This window comes from Pseudophryne corroboree (genome assembly GCF_028390025.1).
Source record: "Pseudophryne corroboree isolate aPseCor3 chromosome 3 unlocalized genomic scaffold, aPseCor3.hap2 SUPER_3_unloc_20, whole genome shotgun sequence".
Taxonomy (NCBI): Eukaryota; Metazoa; Chordata; class Amphibia; order Anura; family Myobatrachidae; genus Pseudophryne; species Pseudophryne corroboree.
This window is the reverse complement of record NW_026967509.1, coordinates 619355-642933: the sequence shown is the minus strand read 5'-3', so window position 1 is coordinate 642933 and position 23579 is coordinate 619355. Positions and strand designations below refer to the sequence as shown.

The following is a 23579-nucleotide window of genomic DNA, read 5'->3' as shown; positions in this document are numbered from 1 at the left end:
GAACATTTCCCAGGATCAGGGGGATCAGTTGATAGAGCTGGATGTATAATTGGGATAATGGGGTTATCTCCTGGAGAATCCTGTCTACTGTCATTATCTTTTATGTCACAATCCGGGGATAACATTAGATGTCCTTCTGAGATGTTCCTGCATGTGTGTCCATCTGCTGGAAATAAAATACATTAATATATAAAATGAGTAGACAAGACCCAGGGTGACACAGGATACAATATATAATTCTAAAACTGACATTTTTTTATCTGTAATCATTGCTTTTATGTTTATTTAAAAACAAAAAAAAGTAGGATGCTTAGACTGGAGCTTGATCAACACTAAACGCTCATGTGGGATTACTAGAGGTGACATGGACGCTCATGTGGGACTAGTAGAGGTGACATGGATGCTCATGTGGGATTAGTAGAGGTGACATGGACGCTCATGTGGGATTAGTAGAGGTGACATGGACGCTCATGTGGGATTACTAGAGGTGACATGGACGCTCATGTGGGATTACTAGAGGTGACACGGACGCTCATGTGGGATTACTAAAGGTGACATGGACGCTCATGTGGGATTACTAAAGGTGACACCGACACTCATGTGGGATTACTAGAGGTGACACGGACGCTCATGTGGGATTACTAGAGAATACATGGACGCTCATGTTGGATTACTAGATGTGACATGGACGCTCATGTGATATATTAAATACAAAGGTAAATGTATAAAGGTGAATAAAGTAATAAAGAAACAATTGTATTTGTTGTTAAACATCGGCATATATATTATATTGGGTGTTAATTGATTCAGTGCTGGTAATCCTGTTCAGTAAGAATATATTAATAAATTACACATTCAATCATATTGTGGCAGAGTTTCCTCCAGCGGTAATCTCAATGTAACATCAAACTGTATGTATAAACACTTTATGGGGGGGATTCAGTTCATCGCAAAAACTCCCTATCCAATTAGCCGCAAAAAGTTATTAGTGCTAATTCTGCGCACAAATATCTGCGCACTGAGCAGTTGTGCGGTGTTAGGAGGAACAAGTTTAAAAAGGCTTTTTAGATGTTTCCTACTGTATTGTTTTAATGATCTTTAGTTTCCTAGTGTAATGTCTTACTGACTTATAGTTTCTAACTGTATTGTCTTACTGACCTATAGTCTACTGTATTGTCTTACTGACCTATAGTTTCTTACTGTATTGTTTTATTGTTTTACTGACCTATAGGTTCCTACTGTATTGTCTTACTGACCTATAGTTTCTTACTGTATTGTCTTATTGTCTTACTGACCTATAGTTTCTTACTGTATTGTCTTACTGACCTATAGTTTCCTTTTGTATTGTCTTCCTGACCTATAGTTTCTTACTGTATTGTCTTACTGACCTATAGTCTACTGTATTGTCTTACTGACCTATAGTTTCTTACTGTATTGTCTTATTGTCTTACTGACCTATAGTTTCTTACTGTATTGTCTTACTGACCTAGTTTCCTACTGTATTGTCTTACTGACCTATAGTAACCTACTGTATTGTCTTACTGACCTATAGTTTCCTTTTGTATTGTCTTACTGACCTACAGTTTCCTACTGTATTCTCTTAATGACCTATAGTTTCCTACTGTATTGTCTTACTGACCTATAGTTTCCTTTTGTATTGTCTTCCTGACCTATAGTTTCTTACTGTATTGACTTACTGACCTATTGTTTCTTACTGTATTGTCTTACTGACCTATAGTTTCCTACTGTATTGTCTTACTGACCTATACTTTCCTACTGTATTGTCTTAATGACCTATAGTTTCTTCTGTATTGTTTAACTGACCTATAGTTTCTTACTGTATGGTCTTACTGACGTATAGTGGCTTCTGTATTGTTTTACTGACCTAGTTTCCAACTGAAATGTCTTACTGACCTATGGTTTTTTACTGTATTGTCTTACTGACCTAAAGTTTTCTACTGTATTATTGTCTGACGTATAGTGGCTTCTGTATTGTTTTACTGACCTAGTTTCCTTCTGTAATGTCTTACTGACCTATAGTTTCTTCTGTATTGTTTTACTGACCTATAGTTTCCTACTGTATTCTTACTGACCTATAGTTTCCTTCTGTATTGTCTTGCTGACCTATAGTTTCTTCTGTATTGTCTTACTGACCTATAGTTTCCTACTGTATTGTCTTACTGACCTATAGTTTCCTACTGTATTGTCTTACTGACCTAAAGTTTCTTCTGTATTGTCTTACTGACCTAGTTTCATACTGTATTGTATTACTGACCTATAGTTTCCTACTGTATTGTCTTACTGACCTATAGTTTCCTTCTGTATTGTCTTGCTGACCTATAGTTTCTTCTGTATTGTTTTACTGACCTTTAGTTTCCTACTGTATTGTCTTACTGACCTATAGTTTCCTACTGTATTGTCTTACTGACCTAGTTTCCTACTGTATTGTCTTACTGACCTATAGTTTCCTACTGTATTGTCTTACTGACCTATAGTTTCTTCTGTATTGTTTTACTGACCTATAGTTTCCTTCTGTATTGTCTTACAGACCTATAGTTTCTTAAGTATGGTCTTACTGACTTATAGTTTCTTACTGTATTGTCTTACTGACCTATAGTTTCTTCTGTATTGTTTTACTGACCTATAGTTTCCTTCTGTATTGTCTTACAGACCTATAGTTTCCTATATACATAGTTTTCCTGTCTATGTATAGTAGGTGAGATTCTAGTCTTGGAGGACAGGATTATTTTCCGGTGCATGCGCAGATGGGATCCGGACCACTTGTCCAATAGGTCCCACTGAAACACTCTGGCATGGAATCTGCCAAATTGAATGGCCTTGTAGGCCGCCACCATCTTCCGCAGCAATCGAGTGCATTGATGGATTGATACTCTCGCTGGTTTCAGAATGTTTGACCAAACTCTGAATTTCCAGAGCCTTCTCTTCTGTAATTCCGTGTCCAGAATCATTCCCAAAACAGACAGCCGTTTCGTTGGATTTAACTGTGACTTCGGCAAGTTCAGGAGCCAACCATGTTGCTGCAGAACTGTCAGGGAGAGCGCAATGCCCTGCTCCAGCTTGTCTTTGGATCTCGCCTTTATCAGGAGATCGTCCAAGTAAGGGATAATTGTGACTCCTTGTTTGCGAAGGAGAACCATCATTTCCGCCATTACCTTGGTGAAAATCCTCGGAGCCGTGGACAGACCAAACGGCAACGTCTGAAATTGGTAATGACAATCCTGAATAGCAAACCTCAGGTAAGCCTGATGTGGAAGATATATGGGGATGTGTAAGTAGGCATCCTTTATGTCGACCAACACCATGAAATCCCCTTCCTCCAGACTGGAGATGACTGCTCGGAGAGATTCCATCTTGAATTTGAATTTTCTTAGGTAAAGATTGAGGGACTTTAGGTTCAGAATTGGTCTGACCGAGCCATCCGATTTCAGGACCACAAACAGGCTTGAATAAAAGCCTTCTCTCTGTTGTGACGGGTGAACCCTGATAATGACTTGATTTAGACACAACTTTTGTATTGCATCGCATACAACCTTCCTGTCTGGAAGAGAAGCTGGTAAGACCGATTTGAAAAATCGGTGAGGGGGAACGTCTTGAAACTCCAGTTTGTAACCCTGGGACACTCTCTCTAAAATCCATGGGTCCAGGGCCGAACAAGCCCAGAATTGACTGAAGAGCTTGAGATGTTCCCCCACCAGTGCGGACTCCCACAGAGGAGCCCCAGCGTCATGCGGTGGATTTGGCAGAAGCCGGGGAGGACTTCTGCTCCTGGGAACCTGCCACGGCCGGAGATCTTTTACCTTTTCCTTTTCCCCTATTAGTAAGGAATAACCTTGGCCTTTTTTGTATTTATTTGTCCGAAAGGACTGCATCTGAAAGTTTTGAGCTTTCTTTTGTTGCGAGGAACACAAGGCAAAATGACGACTTACCGCGGTAGCAGTAGATACCAAATCAGTGAGACCCTCACCAAACAACACACTACCTTTATATGGGAGAGACTCCATAGCTTTCTTAGAGTCAGCATCAGCATTCCATTGATGAATCCACAAGGACCTCCTAGCTGAAATCGCCATGGCATTGGCTTTTGATCCCAAAATGCCAATATCTCTCGCCGCTTCTTTTAGGTAGGCCGCAGCGTCCCTGATATAACTCAGAGTTAACAGGATGCTATCCTTATCTAGGGTATCTATATCAGATGACAAGTTCTCTGCCCACTTTTCGATAGCACTACTCACCCACGCAGATGCGATGGTTGGTCTGAGCAGTGTACCTGTGGTGACGTAAATGGATTTTAACGTATTTTCCTGTCTACGATCCGCAGGATCCTTAAGGGCTGCCGTGTCAGGAGACGGTAAAGCCACTTTTTTAGACAACCGTGATAGGGCCTTGTCCACAATGGGGTATGACTCCCACTTTTCTCTATCTCCAGAGGGGAACGGATACGCCACCTGAATCCTTTTGGGAATCAGAAACTTTTTGTCAGGATTTTCCCACAGTTTTTCAAATAGAGTATTCAGTTCATGAGAGGGAGTAAACGTTACCTCAGGTTTCTTTCCCTTAACCATACAGACCCTAGTATCCGGAACCGCAGGGTCTTCAGTGATATGTAACACATCTTTTATTGCCACAATCATGTACTGAATGTTCTTTGCCAATTTTGGGTCTAATCTGGCATCACTATAGTCGACACTGGAGTCAGTGTCCGTGTCGGTATCTGTGTCTGCCAACTGAGCAAACAAACGTTTATGTGACCCCGAGGGGGTCTGGACCTGTGATTTCTTCCATGCCTGGTTCTGAGAATCAGATCTATATAATCTCTTATTAGTAAGAGCCACATTAGCATTCAATTAGTCACTCCCACAGCCGTTTCTGTCCCTAACACAGTCTCCTCCTGGGAAGAGCACTCCGCCTCAGACATGCCGACACACGCGTACCGACACCCACAGACACACTGGGCAAACAGGGGACAGACCCACAGTAAAGCCTGTCAGAGAAACACAGAGGGAGTTTGCCAGCTCACAATCCAGCGCCCAATCCCGGTTCTGAAACGTTAATATAAGGCTACAGACCTGTAGTGCTTTTATTATACTTTTTACACCAAATCACCTGTGCCCTCCCCCTCCCCCCCATTTTGCACCCTGTTATTTGTACAGAAGTGTTGAGGAAGGACCAGCGTCTCTGCAGCTCAGTGAAGAGAAAATGGCGCTGAGGAGAGCTGTGAGGGCTAAGCCCCGCCCCCTTAATGGCGCGCTTCAGCCGCGCTATTTTTTTAATATAATCACACTGGCGGGGGTTAGGATTTTGTGTCTAAGCACTTCATTTCCACTTTGCCAGCCTTAATGAGGAGTTTTATGCTACCCCCCCCCCCCCCCCCGCGCCCTGCACCCTGTAGTGCCGCTGTGTGTGGGAGCATGGTGCGCAGCGCGATCGCTGTGCGGTACCTGAGAAGCCGTCATTGAAGTCTTCTTTTCTTCTTCTACTCACCTGTCTTCTGACTTCTGTCTCTGCGAGGGGGGTGACGGGCTCTGGGAGAGAACCCCTAGGCGTACCTAGTGTTCCAAACCCTCAGGAGCTAATGGTGTCCTGTAGCCAAGAAGCAGAGCCTTTAAACTCACTGGATGTAGGTTTGCCTTCTCTCCCCTAAGTCCCACGATGCAGGGAGCCTGTTGCCAGCAGCCTCCCTGAAAATAAAAAACCTAACATAAAGTCTTTTCAGAGAAACTCTGTAGAGCTCCTCCAAGTGCATCCAGTCTGCCTGGGCACAATTCTAAAACTGAAGTCTGGAGGAGGGGCAAAGAGGGAGGAGACAGTTCACACCCCTTTGAAAGTCTTAAAGTGCCCATGTCTCCTGCGGATCCCGTCTATACTCCATGGTTCTTGAAGTGTCCCCAGCATCCTCTAGGACGTATGAGAAACAGAGATTGGAGCCAACCCACACACAGCACTATTAGAGTATAGGGAGACCCTAAACCCACGCTGACTGTGTCCCTTAATAGGTGACACAGTCTATACACAGCCTCCCCTCCCTTCTACACCCCCCGGTACCGTACAGATAGCTGGAGTCGCTCTGGAGGGACCTGTGCATCCACTGGCAGTGAGCTGCAGGCAGGAAAATGGCGGTGAACACTGCTGGGTCCGCTCTGAGGAGAAGCTCCGCCCCCTCAATGGCGAGGTCTTCCCGCTCTTTGAAGATTATACTGGCCGGAGGATTTTGTGCTGGCCTGGATCCACAGACACAGGCTTGTTTTGGTCATTGAAGGGTCCGGAGCTGGCTCAGGGCGCCCCTCGCAGCGCAGTACCGCTGAGCCTTCCAGGAGCGCGGTTAATACCGCGTTCCTACCCTTTAGCCGCCCTCTTCACACTGACCCCACACTTGTAAGGGGGGGACAGTGACTCACTCGCCACACTTCAGCTCCCTGAGGGGGTGACTGCTGGCTGCCAGGATGAGCATTCCCCTGTGGCGGGGCGCGATCTGACCCCTCTGGAGCTCAATGTCCAGACAGCGGAGGCAGTGGCTCAAGACCCCGCAGGGCGGACACTGCTACCCCCCCCCCCCCTCAGTCCCTCGATGCAGGGAGGCTGTCGCTAGCAGCCTCCCTGTAAAATAACAAAAACTCTAAAAAAAAAAACTTTTCTAAGAGAACTCCCCTAGCTGAGACCGGCTCCTCCGGGCACATTTTCTAAACTGAGTCTGGTAGGAGGGGCATAGAGGGAGGAGCCAGCCCACACTATTAAACTCTTAAAGTGCCAATGGCTCCTGGTGGACCCGTCTATACCCCATGGTACTAATATGGACCCCAGCATCCTCTAGGACGTTAGAGAAAAGTGTTTATTACTCACCTGTGCTGATATCTGTAGGGATTTCCTCCTCCTTACACTGCTGATCACCCCTCACATACATCTCTTCTTCTCCCTCTATATCTTCTGCCTTTATATCAGTCACATACGTCTCTTCTTCTCCCTCTATATCTTCTGCCTTTATATCAGTCACATAGATCTCTTCTCCTCCCTCTGTATCTTCTGCCTTTATATCAGTCACATACGTCTCTTCTTCTCCCTCTATATCTTCTGCCTTTATATCAGTCACATACGTCTCTTCTTCTCCCTCTATATCTTCTGCCTTTATATCAGTCACATACGTCTCTTCTCCCTCTATATCTTCTGCCTTTATATCAGTCAAATACATCTCTTCTTCTCCCTCTGTATCTTCTGCCTTTATATCAGTCACATACATCTCTTCTTCTCCCTCTGTATCTTCTGCCTTTATATTGTTAGGCGCCGGGGTCCGCGCGGCCGTGCGGCCCGGCGCCTAGCAACCAGAGACGCCGGGCGCACAGAGCCGCTCAGACCCTAGCAACAGGAACGCCACGGTCAGACTGCATTTCCTGTTGCTGGGTCTTAATTAATCAGTGCCTGTGTGTTCTGGCCATGCAGCATGCAGCTGCACGGCATCATCATGTAATTACCCTGTCTGGATCAGGATTGGAGGGCTCTCAAATATAAGCACTCCCAGGACTTCTCACAGACGCCGGTGATAGCTTCCTGTTTGCCTGTGTCTGCTGCAGAGAAAGTTCCCAGTCCCGGTCTATCCATTTGTTCCTGTTATCAGTGATCCTGTACTCGGAAGTTACCATCTATTCCTGGAGTCTGACCGAGCACCTTTAACATCTGGTGGTGTTCGTGAGTCGCGGCGCAGCCGTGTGTTGCGGCTTGTCCGCTATAATTTATTATTTTGTTTATATTGTGTTCTGGAGCTTTGCGGAGGATTCCGCTTCCACAAGATCCACTCTGGTGTCCAGCGGTGCCGGATAGGAGTGTCGGATCTGTGGATCTTTGGTTGTCCTTTTCCCTGGCGGCTAATCCGCACATACCTTTTGATTTAGTTAAGTTAGCTTGTAACCCCTGGCTTGGTTGCTTAGTCAGAGGGCCCCTTGTTATCACCCTGTCTCGGACTTCCCCTTGTCTCCCATTAAGACCTGCGGGGGCATCGGGGTTGGGCAGACATAATCCGCCCTTCGAACGCGGCTGCCATGGGCTCAAGCAACCATAGTCTCTCAGGGGATTTCTGATAACACGGGCGAGACAACGGAGTTAGGGCGCCAGGGGTTACTAGGCTCTCCAGCTCCCACAACCTGTATATGGTTCCTGTACTCAGATCCCTGCCATAAGATCTTCTCCAGTCTGGAGTACAGGAATCGTAACATTATCACCGGCCAGACAAAAGAAAAAATTTCAACAGGAGTTAATTTTTTCACTTATCCAGTTGGGAGAATTTTGTCGGCCTCATGAATCCCACCGGTGTTGGGCCAAATCCTGGCCAGTTTCTGGTTAGTCAGATTCAGGAACTTACCCAGATGGTTCAGGATCTGTCCCTCCGGGTGAGCTCACAGGAAGATCTGTTACGGACTTCCCCGAGGGTCATCCCTGAACCAAAAATGCATCTGCCTGACCGTTTTTCTGGGGATAGAAAACAGTTTTTTAATTTTAAAGAGTCTTGTAAACTGTATTTTCGTTTAAGACCAGTCTCCTCAGGTACGGAGGCTCAGCGGGTTGGAATTATAATTTCTCTGCTTCAGGGGGATCCTCAGACCTGGGCTTTTGGTTTAAAGACAGACGATCCGGCCTTATCGTCTGTAGACGCCTTTTTAAAATCTTTAGGGCTATTGTATGACGACCCTGATAGAGAGGCGTCCGCAGAAAGTCAGTTGCGTGCTCTAAGACAGGGTAGGAATCCTGCAGAGAATTATTGTACGGAGTTTCGCCGTTGGTCGAACGACTGTGGCTGGAATGACCCTGCCCTGCGCAGTCAGTTTCGCCTCGGCTTATCTGAATCTATAAAAGACAGCCTCCTTCAGTATCCCGCTCCTGAGACCCTTGATAAACTCATGGAGCTCTCTATTAAAATAGATCGTCGGCTCAGAGAGCGGAGGACTGAAAAAGGGGCATCTGTAGTTTCTTTTCCCTGTGTTCCTTCCGTTCCTGTAGACATGGGGGAGCCTATGCAGATTGGTCTCTCCAAATTGTCTCCGGAAGAAAGAACCAGGAGGCAAAATTCTGGTCTGTGTTTGTACTGCGGAGGTAAGGGACATTTTGCCCGTAGTTGCCCAAACAAGTCGGGAAACTTTCTGACCAAGTGAATAGTGAGGGGGTTCACTTTGGTCTACAGCTCATCTCCTCAAATAATTCACTGTTGGTTCCTGCTAAAGTTTCTTATGACAGCCTCTGTTCCTCGGTCTCTGCTTTTGTGGACAGTGGAGCTGCAGGAAACTTTATGGACTTAACATGGGCCAAGGCCTTAGGTATTCCTCAGCTATCCTTAGGTAGGTGTATCACCATGCATGGTTTAGATGGGAGTCCCTTATCCAATGGGGTTATTTCTCTATGTACACCTCCAGTTTTGCTCTCGGTGGGAGCTCTACATTCTGAAAAGATTGAGTTTTTTCTTACCCATTGTCCAGCAGTTCCTGTGGTTCTGGGTCACCCTTGGCTGGCCTTTCATAATCCCATCATTGATTGGCAGTCTGGGGAGATCCTACAATGGGGTACCATCTGTGATAAAGAATGTATTACACTTCCCATTCGAGTAGCTGCTAGCAGCTCTGCACATATTCCTGGAGAATACCAGGATTTTTTGGATGTGTTTTCCAAGGGCAATGCTGATATTTTGCCTCCCCATAGGCCTTATGATTGTACCATTGAGTTAATTCCTGGTGCCACGTTGCCTAAGGGAAGGTTATATGCATTGTCTGGTCCTGAAACGGTGGCCATGAATGAGTATGTGAAAGAAAGTCTTGAGAAAGGGTTTATCAGGCCATCTAAATCCCCTTTAAGTGCAGGTTTCTTCTTCGTAGAGAAGAAGGATGGTTCCCTCAGACCCTGCATTGACTTTCGAGCCTTGAATAAGATCTCAGTAAAAAATACTTACCCCCTGCCGCTGATCTCTGTCCTCTTTGATCAGCTACGTTCGGCTGTTATTTTTTCTAAGATTGACCTGAGAGGAGCATATAATCTCATTAGAATCAGGTCAGGGGATGAGTGGAAAACGGCATTCAGTACTCAATCAGGCCACTATGAGTATCTGGTCATGCCATTCGGCCTATCTAACGCTCCGGCAGTCTTTCAGGATCTCATTAATGATGTGCTCCGTGAGTTTCTGGGAAGATTCGTCGTGGTCTATTTAGACGACATTTTGATATATTCTGACTCTGTAGAACAACATGTTACCCAGGTGCGTCAGGTGCTTAAGAAATTACGTGAAAATCACTTGTATGCCAAACCGGAGAAGTGTGAATTTCACGTCACGGAGGTATCCTTTTTAGGGTACATTATTTCCCCTCGGGGATTCCGAATGGAACCTAAGAAGCTCCAAGCCATCCTGAGTTGGGCGCAACCCACTAACTTAAAAGCAATTCAGCGCTTTTTAGGGTTTGCAAACTACTATAGAAGGTTTATTCACTCTTTCTCTGACCTAGTTGCTCCCATTGTGGCGCTCACTAAGAAGGGAGCGGATCCTACCAATTGGTCATGTGAAGCTAAAGCATCTTTTCAGGCCTTGAAACAAGCCTTTGTCTCAGCCCCTGTCCTTAGACATCCCAACCCAGAATTGCCTTTCATCGTTGAGGTAGATGCCTCGGAGGTTGGTGTAGGGGCTATCCTTTCTCAGAAGGATCCAGATTCCCTTGAGTTACATCCTTGTGCCTTTATGTCCAGGAAATTCTCGTCTGCTGAATCCAACTACGATGTTGGTAATCGGGAGTTGCTGGCTATTAAATGGGCTTTTGAGGAGTGGAGACATTGGCTTGAAGGAGCGACCCATACCATTTCAGTTTTGACTGATCACAAAAATCTTCAATACATTGAATCAGCTAAGCGATTGAATGCCCGACAGGCTCGTTGGGCTTTATTTTTTACTCGTTTCAAATTCATTATCACCTTCAGACCTGGTTCCAAGAATACCAAGGCAGATGCCCTCTCACGCAGTTTTCTTCCCGTTCAAGACAACAGTCCTGTTACTCCCATACTTCCGCCTTCAGTCATTCAGGCAGGTCTCACACAGGATGTTTTCTCTCAATTGAAGCTGCTTCAACATCAAGCTCCGGGAAATACTCCTGCTGGTCGTCTTTTTGTTCCTGAGTTTTTGAGAGCAACTGTTTTGGAGGAATTTCATGATAGCAAAGTTGCAGGGCATCTGGGAGTCGCTAAAACTTTGGAATTGGTATCCCGCTCAGTGTGGTGGCCTGGTCTTTCTAAAGACATTAAAGAATTTGTTTTTTCGTGTCAGGTCTGTGCACAGCATAAAGTTCCTCGCTCTTTACCTATTGGTCAACTTATGCCATTGAATGTTCCTCTTAGACCATGGTCGCATATCTCCATGGATTTTGTGGTGGATCTCCCTCTGTCAGCTGGATGCACAGTCATATGGGTGGTAGTGGACCGTTTTAGTAAGATGGCTCATTTTGTTGGTCTTCCCCGATTGCCATCTGCCCAGGGATTGGCAGTCTTGTTTCTCCGTCATGTTTTCAGACTCCATGGGTTACCCACTGATATTGTTTCTGACAGGGGTCCACAATTCATTGCACAATTTTGGAAGTCTTTTTGTGCTTCGTTAAAGATGAAATTATCATTAACCTCCGGTTATCATCCACAATCAAATGGACAGACTGAGCGAGTGAACCAATCCCTAAAACAATATTTACGTTTGTACTCGGCCAAACTCCAAAATGACTGGTCTGAGTTTCTTCCATTGGCAGAGTTTGCTTATAATAATGCCTGTCATTCCTCCACCAATGTATCTCCATTTTTTGCAGTTTTTGGTTTCCACCCCAGAGCTAATTCATTTTTCCAACATTCCTCTGTCTCCTCTCTGGCCCTGACCTCTCATCTTAAACTTATTTGGAAAAGAGTGCACATTGCTCTCAGAAAAGCAGCTTTCAGGGAAAAAAAAATTTCTGACAGGCTCCGGCGGCCGTGCACTTTTAAAGTAGGAGACAGGGTGTGGCTGTCGACTCGCAATATCAAACTTCGACAAACCTCAGCCAGATTGGGTCCTAGATTTATTGGACCATTTCTCATTATCAAGAAAGTCAATCCAGTTGCTTTCCGGTTACAGCTACCAAAAACTTTACGGATCGGAAATACCTTCCATTGCTCTTTGCTCAAACCATATGTTTCATCTAGCAGATTTCCTCGTAAAAAACCTCAGGGGAGATCACCAGTTAATGTACAGGGTCAGCAGGAGTTCGTGGTTGAGAAGGTTCTCGATTCCAGGTTGTCCCGGGGTCGGCTCTATTTTTTGGTGCATTGGAGAGGTTATGGTCCTGAGGAAAGGTCGTGGGTCCTAGATGAGGACCTTCATGCCCCAAGATTCAAAAGGGCATTTTTTCAAGAATTTCCTCAGAAACCCGGATTTAGGGGTTCCTTGACCCCTGCTCAAGGGGGGGGTACTGTTAGGCGCCGGGGTCCGCGCGGCCGTGCGGCCCGGCGCCTAGCAACCAGAGACGCCGGGCGCACAGAGCCGCTCAGACCCTAGCAACAGGAACGCCACGGTCAGACTGCATTCCCTGTTGCTGGGTCTTAATTAATCAGTGCCTGTGTGTTCTGGCCATGCAGCATGCAGCTGCACGGCATCATCATGTAATTACCCTGTCTGGATCAGGATTGGAGGGCTCTCAAATATAAGCACTCCCAGGACTTCTCACAGACGCCGGTGATAGCTTCCTGTTTGCCTGTGTCTGCTGCAGAGAAAGTTCCCAGTCCCGGTCTATCCATTTGTTCCTGTTATCAGTGATCCTGTACTCGGAAGTTACCATCTATTCCTGGAGTCTGACCGAGCACCTTTAACATCTGGTGGTGTTCGTGAGTCGCGGCGCAGCCGTGTGTTGCGGCTTGTCCGCTATAATTTATTATTTTGTTTATATTGTGTTCTGGAGCTTTGCGGAGGATTCCGCTTCCACAAGATCCACTCTGGTGTCCAGCGGTGCCGGATAGGAGTGTCGGATCTGTGGATCTTTGGTTGTCCTTTTCCCTGGCGGCTAATCCGCACATACCTTTTGATTTAGTTAAGTTAGCTTGTAACCCCTGGCTTGGTTGCTTAGTCAGAGGGCCCCTTGTTATCACCCTGTCTCGGACTTCCCCTTGTCTCCCATTAAGACCTGCGGGGGCATCGGGGTTGGGCAGACATAATCCGCCCTTCGAACGCGGCTGCCATGGGCTCAAGCAACCATAGTCTCTCAGGGGATTTCTGATAACACGGGCGAGACAACGGAGTTAGGGCGCCAGGGGTTACTAGGCTCTCCAGCTCCCACAACCTGTATATGGTTCCTGTACTCAGATCCCTGCCATAAGATCTTCTCCAGTCTGGAGTACAGGAATCGTAACATATATCAGTCACATACATCTCTTCTTCTCCCTCTGTATCTTCTGCCTTTATATCAGTCACATACGTCTCTTCTTCTCCCTCTGTATCTTCTGCCTTTATATCAGTCACATACGTCTCTTCTTCTTCCTCTATATCTTCTGCCTTCATATCAGTCACATATGTCTGTTCTTCTCCCTCTATATCTTCTGCCTTTATTTCAGTCACATACGTCTCTTCTTCTTCCTCTGTATCTTCTGCCTTTATATCAGTCACATACGTCTCTTCTTCTTCCTCTGTATCTTCTGCCTTTATATCAGTCACATACGTCTCTTCTTCTCCCTCTATATCTTCTGCCTTCATATCAGTCACATACGTCTCTTCTTCTCCCTCTATATCTTCTGCCTTTATATCAGTCACATACGTCTCTTCTTCTTCCTCTATATCTTCTGCCTTTATACGAGAAAGATGTTCGACCTAAATAACCCAAAAAATAGGATTTTAATACCTACCGGTAAATCCTTTTCTCTTAGTCCGTAGAGGATGCTGGGGACGCTTCAAGAACCATGGGGTATAGACAGGATCCGCAGGAGACATGGGGGTATATTTACTAAGATGGTAGTTTTATTTAAGATGGGATGTTGCCCATAGCAACCAATCAGATTCCAGGTATTATCTTCTAGAGGGTGCTAGATAAATGAGAAGTAGAATCTGATTGGTTGCTATGGGCAACATCCCATCTTAAATAGTACTCCCATCTTAGTAAATTTCGCCCATGGGCACTTTAAGACTTTGAATGGGTGTGAACTGGCTCCTCCCTCTATGCCCCTCCTCCAGACTCCAGTTTAAGTAACTGTGCCCAGGGAGATGGACATTTCGAGGAAAGAATTTATTGTTAACCACGGTGAGCATCTTACCAGCTCCCACCTCCAGTATGCCGCAGAACGTGGCATTCAATAGAACACCAGCCGACGGCATGAAGAATATGCAGCAATACGCTGACATAAAGCGTAACACAACCTGTGTGTAAACACAACCAATAACAGCATAACGCATGCCATGGCATGAAAATCGGACTAAGAGAAAAGGATTTACCGGTAGGTATTAAAATCCTATTTTCTCATACGTCTCAGAGGATGCTAGGGACGCTTCAAGAACCATGGGGTTTATACCAAAGCTCTAGAACGGGCGGGAAAGTGCGGATGACTCTGCAGCACCGACTGACCCAACAAGAGGTCCTCATCAGCCAGGGTATCAAACTTGTAAACTTCGCAAAGGTGTTTGAACCCGACCAAGTAGCTGCTCGGCAAAACCGTATTGCCGAGACCCCTCGGGCAGCCGCCCAGGATGCGCCCACCTTTCTGGTAGAATGGGTCTTCACCGATTTCGATAACGGCAATTCAGCCGGAGAATGAAAAGATAGTAGTTTAGATGGTAATACCCTACATATAGTGTTAGGCTCTACAGATGACCCAGCCCTAAAAATATTGGAGGAACTAGAAAAAGATAGCCGACAGGAGTCTCCCCAAAAACTGTTTGAAATCGACAAAAGTTCATGTAGAGCAAAATCAGATTTTTTTCCTATAAGTTTCAAGAGTAGCCAAGTAGAAACCTTCTACAAAGCTACTCTTGAAGACTTTACATCCATTTGTCTCACAAAAAATAAGCCCAAAAATAACTTAACAAAATGGGAAAAGCAAGCTATAAAAAAACCAACAGAGGATAACTCGATAGTTATCAGAGCAGCGGATAAAGGCGGAGGCCTAGTTATACTGAACAAAATCGATTACATAAATGAAGCTCATAGACAATTACTGGATAATCATTTTTACCAAGTCTCACCCGGTGATCCCACTTCCTCCTACCTAAGTGAATTACATCATTTACTTACAGATGCATTAGAGGATGGTGTCATATCCAAGGAGGAGTTCAGATTTTTATTTCCAGCATTTCCAACTATCCCTATTTTCTACCACTTACCCAGCATTCACAAGTCCCTCACTGCACCCCCCGGACGTCCCATCATTTCGGGTGTTAATTCTTTAACTTCCTATCTTTCAGCATATGTTGATAGATATCTGCAACCTCGTGTCTCTAGGTTGAGGTCCCATGTTCGTGATACTATGCATTTTTTACAATTAATTAAAGATATATCTTGGAAGCCTTCTTACCTCTTGGCCACACTTGATGTTGTAGGCCTGTACACCAATATCCCCCCTGGACTTGGTGTTCAGGCCATCAAGAAAGTCTTAGATCGCGATGGGGACCTCACCGAGAGACACAGGAAATTTTTGCTAGATTCTATCTCTTTTATTCTTTCACACAATTATTTTCTTTTTTCCGACACTTTTTATCGTCAGATTATGGGCACGGCCATGGGGACGAGGTTCGCGCCAAGCTATGCCAACCTCTATGTGTGTGAATTGGAGGAGGAGCTCCTCTGGGGGGTGGGGCCTGGCGCGGGCCTGGTCCTCTATGGCCGATACATAGTCGATCTATTTATTATTTGGGATGGGGATCTCTCTTCTTTCACCAATTTTGTAGATTTTCTCAACACTAACACTTATAATTTAGTTTTCACTTCTTCCTTCAGCACTTCTAAACTCGACTTCTTGGATTTGACCATTGAAATTGTTAACGGTCAGATTCAGACCTCCAATTTTGTTAAGGAAGTGGGTAGTAACGCCTATTTGAACTATAGGAGTGCACATCATGTGGCATGGAAGAATAATATACCCAAAGGGCAATTGTTACACCTTCGTAGAAATTGTTCTACTATAGAGTCCTTTATTGAACAAGCAGATATTCTAATGAAGACTTTCCAATATAAAGATTATCCCCAATATTTGTTAGATCAAGCTATGAGAGAAGTACTGGATCTGGATAGAGAATCTCTATTAGTTTTGAAGGATAAAAACAAACTTAAAGGAAGGAATAAGGAATGGGCTTTTATCTCAAAATGTAATTCCAGATCCAATGAGATTAGATCCGCAGTTAAACATAATTTTGATATGCTGCGGTGTGATCCGGTTTTGTGTGACATTTTACCATTGAAACCTGACTTTGTTTTTAGAAAAAATAAATCTCTAAAAACCATATTGGCACCAAGCCAATTAAGATCCAATGAAGATACAAAGGATAAGGGTTCTACATGGTTAAAAAACAAAATAAAGGGTTTTTATAAGTGTGGAGCAACAAGATGCACAACATGCATCCATACATGTGATAAAACTACTATTATCCACTTACCCATAGAAGGGAAAAACATTTCGATTAAAAGTTTTATCAATTGTAACACCATGTGGGTTGTGTATCTTCTGCAATGTGACTGCCAGTTAAAATACGTAGGCAGAACGACCAGGATGTTAAAAACGAGATTCATGGAACATAGAAGAAACATCATTAATGGGGTCACTAAACATAGCATCTCCAGACATTTTGCTCTTCATCACAATAAGGATCCATCCACCTTAAGAATCACAGGATTAGAATACATCCCCAAAACAACTAGCGGGGTGACAGGTTTACTAGACTATGTAGACAGGAAAACTTTTGGACCTTTCAGCTAAATACACTTTTTCCCAGTGGTCTAAATGAAGCACTTGAGCTAAATGCAGTCCTCTAACTTTGTCCCATCTTTGAAGGTTAGTATGTATATACTACCTATTAATTTATCCCGATATATCTATTCATGCATATATCCATTTTGATATGTTCCTATATATTTATATCTGTGTATAGATCTACAAGTCCTTTCCAATATAGCCTTCTTCCAGTATAGACGAAGCTAATAACTTAGAGTGCAATAACACCTATTCTTCTAAATTGATACTAATCTATTCATTTAATTATCCTCTTACACATGTTAATAAAAGGTTCTTCTGAATATAAATATACACATATTTGTGAATATAGTGAATATAAAATTTGGATATTAAAAACAAATATAAAATATCATATGAGCCTTTGATAAAGATTTTTTATAACATGTTGATTAAAAATTATGAGGAGAGTGCCATATTATTATTCCACCACAAGATGGCACTAATCCTTGTATTTAAGTATAGCACATGAATATAATTAATTTTAAACATACCCATATGTTATTACATATTTATAAAGCTCATATGTTGATGCTGTGCTTAGAACATTCTGTAAAGTCCCTTTTTCTGTGGAATCTAATAATTATGTACTCATTAAAATTAATGAGCTAAATGTCCACTATATTACTGGCCCGGACGGTCACGTGATATTAAAATGTACTCCGTGATGGAGATCCTGAGTGATGCACAACGTAATGTTGAGCGCCCGGTCACGTGACCGGAATGAGTCCCTTCGTGTGGTCCGTCGCCTGGCAACAGGACACTGGGCCTGTCGGAGGTTTGGCTCTGCCGGTCACGTGACCGGGCGCCAACCAATAGGAACGAGTTTGCGTTCCATATGCAGGAAACTGGAGCGTGTTTGCGTTCCAGATATAGGAAGTAAACTCGCGATCACGTGATCGGAAACCGGCTTTTACATTTATTGTATCCATATAAAAAGGGCTTTGCACTTAGAAAAACACGATGTACTAATGGTTTTACAGTCTCAGAGTCTGTCACTTTACTTGGAAACTGGATAGAATTTTATTTTACATATTATTTAAATGTTTTTAATTTGACACATCTGTTTCACATGGGCTATTAGCACTGCTATATAAAGGGCACCCAGTCACTGCAATACATCACCTTGAGAAAGCCGTGTTAAACAGCGAAACGCGTCGGTGGATTGGCTGGACTCTGATTCCTCATCCCCCTACAAACGCCTAGAAGTCGGATATAGGAACCTCTTCCATCAGCGAATCGAACACCTGCATGTTTTGGACCTGAGCGACCAATCGGACCAAGTAGCATCTTGAACCAAGCCAGCAAGCTCAATCTAACTGCAGTTGGTAATATTATCATTCGCTTATAATTGTTCCTGGACTGTGGCAATAATCTTGGGGATAAACTGGCTCATTTGAGTACCGGCCAACAATATACAATCCATACTAAGTATATGGGACTTTTTACATTTCTTGCAGTGCTATATCATGCCCTAATTTCAATTAGATACACCTTCGTTTTAATTATCTGTTGCAACAGTACAAATGAATTTTTTAATACTTTATTAAAATTGTCAGTATATTCTTATCCAGTTTCCCAGCACTTTTTCTTGTTTATTGTGATTTTGGTTGTGGGGTCTAACTAACCCCGTTATATCAGCTGCTATAGGAAAAGCAACTCACTACGAGCGCCAAAGGTAATTACTTAGTAATTCCATTTTTGCAAGCGGGTGGATTGCAATGGTAGATATTTCATTCTAGTTTAGAAATTCATTATAAATATGTCCCCCTCACTTCCCTCTATGCCCCTAATGCAAGACAGCCCCAATTTCTTAAATATTTTTTTCAAAAGCTACAAGAAATTGCACTTCTCCTTATTGGAGATTGTACTCTTGCTCCTGTCCTCATCATGATAAATCCTCCACTACTGATAAACACATGGTCTGATCACACCCCTCCTGATATGGTCCTGATCGCCTTTTCCAGCCACTCCTCATTTAGAGATTGTAGGATTACATATTACTGGATGCTGAAGGCACCAGAATTTCACTTTCTCTTAGAGGTGAACGCTCCTGAAGATACTTCCATTATGAACCATTGGTGTACCCTTGAGGTAGTTATCAGAGATGCTGCTATACATGCGGTGGCACGGATTAGACAAACTGATCATGAGGTTCAAGTGGTTGTGGAATTAGAGGCTAAACCATAAGAAACGTCCTAAAGATACTGTTATTTATTCAGCTTTGCTTGAGGCTAGGAGGCAATGAAATAGTCTGCACCTTTCTCATGTTCAACATGCTACATCAAAACTCAATCAAACAAATATATTATAGGACATATATTTATAGCCACAAGAGCTGCTCTGGCTCAATACTGAAGAAGAGCGGAGGCACCTCGCATATCGAAAATGATCTCAAACATTAACCATAGCTTTGATATGTTTTTGTTTCCAGCCATTGCTGGTCATTTTATGTTGATGGTGTGCTGGTGTGTGAATCTCACCACTCATTGTTATGTTCTTTCTATCAAGTATGTCCATTCTCCTTCGGGCACAGTTTTACCTATACTGCCTGTATGAGGGGGCACAGAGGGGAGGTGCCAGCACACCCACTTGAAGAAATGTAAAGTGCACCGGCTCCTTTGGACCCCATCTATACCCCATCATACTATTTCCCCAATATCTCTTATGGATGCTAGAGAAAGAGTATTTTTTTAAAGAAGAATATTCTATAGTAAAAGCCTCAGCCTTTCTGATCTGTAGGATGTAGAGACGACTTATTCAGTTGACAACCGTGCATAGACTTTAACTCTAATCTAGGATTGATGGAGTCCTGTATAAAGACTTTTCCCTTTGAATACTGATGGAATTCAATACTTTATCCATTTCTCACTGATTTTTGATAGAGCGGCCAAATGTCTGCGTACTGTGCAGTTGTGTGGTGCTAGAAGAACACATTCGAAAGGGCTTTCTACGTAGTCTCCTGTTGTACTGTCTTACTAACCTACAGTTTCTTAGGTCTTTAAATTGCGGACGTTATAGATAATGAGAATACACAGTCATTTTCACCTGAGAATTTTAGTATCATTTCATTTTTCTCCAGAAGAAAGATCCGCTATAAATGGGAGATTAACTAGGCTTTTTTAGTGATCACCTGCTGCCCAGGGGCCTGACCGGACCGTTCTTCTAGCCAGGGGCAAAACCGGACTGTTCCACTAGCCAAGGGCAAAACCGGACTGTTCCTCTAGCGCAGGGGCAAAACCGGACTGATCCTCTAGCACAGGGGCAAAACCGGACCGATCCTCTAGCGCAGGGGAAATACCGGACCGATCATCTAGCCAAGGGGCGTAACCAGACCGATCCTCTAGCGCAGGGGCGTAACCAGACCGATCCTCTAGCCAAGGGGCGTAACCAGACCGATCCTCTAGCCAAGGGGCATAACCAGACCATTCTTCGATCGAGGTGTCTATCCCTCTTTACATGATCTCCACTCTGTATAACAGGGATTGTCTAGATACCTTCTCCAGGACATCTGTACAGAATATCACTCCCCATAATCAATCTGTTTGCTCATGAAGTATGAACATTTCTATCTATGAGGTCTCTACTTGCAGACATACTAGGAATGAAGTACCTATATTAAGGAATGAAGACCATCCTATCACATACACTTCACATTACTCTGCTTTAGAAAATAAGAACTATTAAGAGGTTCCAATTCTTAATTAAAGCATGGTCCACTGAATCCAGTGACCTCCTATTATGCATTACTCATTCGTGTGCTGAAGACCAATGTCACGGCCTACTCGAAAAAGAAGACTGGAGTTCTAGGGCAGAGAGCTCAGTTCTCAGCTTGCCTTCTTATTGCTGAGACTCAACACCATGTTAGCTACAGAAAACAAATCCTACCTGACCTCAGTGACATGATAAGAAGACCATGGGATTAATATGGGCTGATGGCTCCTGATGTATGAGATACACCAGAGAGTGTGGTGGGAGGAGACTGGTCAGATATCTGGGCTGGTAACACACAGTGACATGATGTGAAGGGGGAGAGCAGGAGTATAATAGGGGCTGATGGCTTCTGATGTATGAGATATACCAGAGAGTCTGGGGAGGAGACTGGTCAGATCTCTGGGCTGGTAACACACAGTGACATGATGTGAGGGGAAGAACAGGAGTATAATAGGGGTTGAAGGCTCCTGATGTATGAGATACACCAGAGAGTGTGGGGAGCAGACTGGTCAGATCTCTGGGCTGGTAACACAGTGACATGATGTGAGGGGGAGAGCAGGAGTATAATAGGGGCTGATGGCTCCTGATGTATGAGATACACCAGAGAGTGTGGGGAGGAGACTGGTCAGATCTCTGGGCTGGTAACACAGTGACATGATGTGAAGGGGAGAACAGGAGTATAATAGGGGCTGATAGCTCCTGATGTATAAGATACACCAGAGAGTGTGGGGAGGAGACTGGTCAGATCTCTGGGCTGGTAACACACAGTGACATTATGTGAGGAGGAGAGCAGGAGTATAATAAAGGTGATGGCTCCTGATGTATGAGATACACCAGAGAGTGTGGGGAGGAGACTGGTCAGATCTCTGGGCTGGTAACACACAGTGACAGGATGTGAGGGTAGAGCAGGAGTATAATGGGGGCAGATGGAGGGGCGTGGCCTGGCACAGCATGGAGTAAGCAGCAGGCTGCTGTAGCTCCCTATTCTTCATCCTTGAACCCATCCTTAACCCCGGTGTTTTTGGAATTCACACTCATCTGCAGCTGTGTGATCTCTAGGCTGGTAACACACAGACATTATGTGAGGCGGAGAGCTGGAGTATAATAGGGGCTGATGGCTCCGGATGTACAATATACCCCAGAGAGTGTGGGGAAGAGACTGGTCAGATCTCTGGGCTGGTAACACACAGTGACATGATGTGAGGGTGTTGTTATGATTCCAGTACTTCTGACCAGAGGAGATCTTATGACAAAGGCCAGAGTACTGGAAGGGAATGCTGGTTACGGGAGCAGGAAAGCCTAGTAACCCCTGGCACCCTAACTCCGTTGTCTCGCCCGTGTTATCAGAAATCCCCAGCGAGACTATGGTTGCTTGAGCCCATGGCAGCCGCGTTTGAAGGGCGGATTATGTCTGCCCAACTCCGATGCCCCCTCAGGTCTTAATGGGAGACAAAGGGAAATCCGAGACAGGGTGATAACAAGGGGCCCTCTGACTAAACAACCAGGCCAGGGGCTACAAGCTAACTAAACTTAAACCAGAAGTATGTGCGGACAAACCGCCAGGGAAAAGGACAACCAAAATTCACTAATCCGTTACTCCTACCCAGCACCGCTGGATACCAGAGTGGATTTGTGGGAGCGGAATCCTCCGCAAAAGCTCAGAGACTCAATATAACAAATAATAAATAGTAAGCGGTCAAGCCGCAACACACGGCTACGCCGCGACTCACGAACACCACAGGATGTTAAAGGTGCTCAGTCAGGACTCCAGGAACAGATGACAACTTCCGAGTACTGGACCACTGAGGACAGAACGACCGGATAGAGCAGGACTGGAAACACTCTTTGCAACAGATAAAGCAAACAGGAAGCTCAGGAACTAGCAGGAACCAAGCTCAGAACTCAAGCAGACTGAAAACCCAGAAATATCACCAGCGTCTGTGAACTGCAATCAGCCAGCATATAACAGAGAGGCCTAATTAATAATCCAGAGCAGCTGGCCTATTGCATGATTCCAACTGACAAGATGCAATTAGCAGCCAGGTGAGGCTGAACACATGGAACAAGCTGCAATTACACAGACTAACCAGCGGCAGCAGACAAGAGCATACTAAAACAGAGCAACAGGAAATCCTGGCATGCAAGACAACTTAAAAAACATAAAATAGAAATGAACCACTACCTGTGGTTCATAACAGTATCCCCTCCTTAAGGGTGAGCTCCGAGCACCCCATGACACCCACGGGGAACATAAACAGAAGTATAACATGAAATACCTAACAAAAATGCAAAACAGGAATGAGCCACAGCCGTGGCTCATAACAGGTGTGAGCAGGAGTATAATAGGGGCTGATGGCTCCTGATGTATGAGATACACCAGAGAGTGTGGGGAGGAGACTGGTCAGATCTCTGGGCTGGTAACACACAGTGACATGATGTGAGGAGGAGAGCAGGAGTATAATAAAGGTGATGGCTCCTGACTCCACACTGGGAAAAAACAAATTCCTCATTAGTTTGTACTGACAGAGGAGGGTGTAGGATAAGAGATTGCTATAGTGACTGAGAAAGGAGAATATGTGACTTCTGTAATAAGTGTTTATTACTCACCTGTGCGGATATCTGTAGGGATCTCCTCCTCCTTACACTGCTGATCACCCCTCACATACGTCTCTTCTTCTCCCTCTGTATCTTCTGCCTTTATATTGGTCACATACGTCTCTTCTTCTCCCTCTGTATCTTCTGCCTTCATATCAGTCACATACGTCTCTTCTTCTCCCTCTATATCTTCTGCCTTCATATCAGTCACATACGTCTCTTCTTTTCCCTCTATATCTTCTGCCTTTATATCAGTCACAAATGTCTCTTCTTCTCCCTCTATATTTTCTGCATTT

General features: G+C 44.5%; 1 protein-coding gene across 1 annotated transcript in view; it reads right to left on the bottom strand.

Annotated features, from left to right (window-relative positions):
* The window catches only part of LOC134983663 (zinc finger protein 850-like), a 155907-nt gene that overhangs the window by 5564 nt on the left and 126764 nt on the right, over positions 1–23579 (bottom strand). The gene's annotated exons all lie outside the window — the stretch shown is intronic.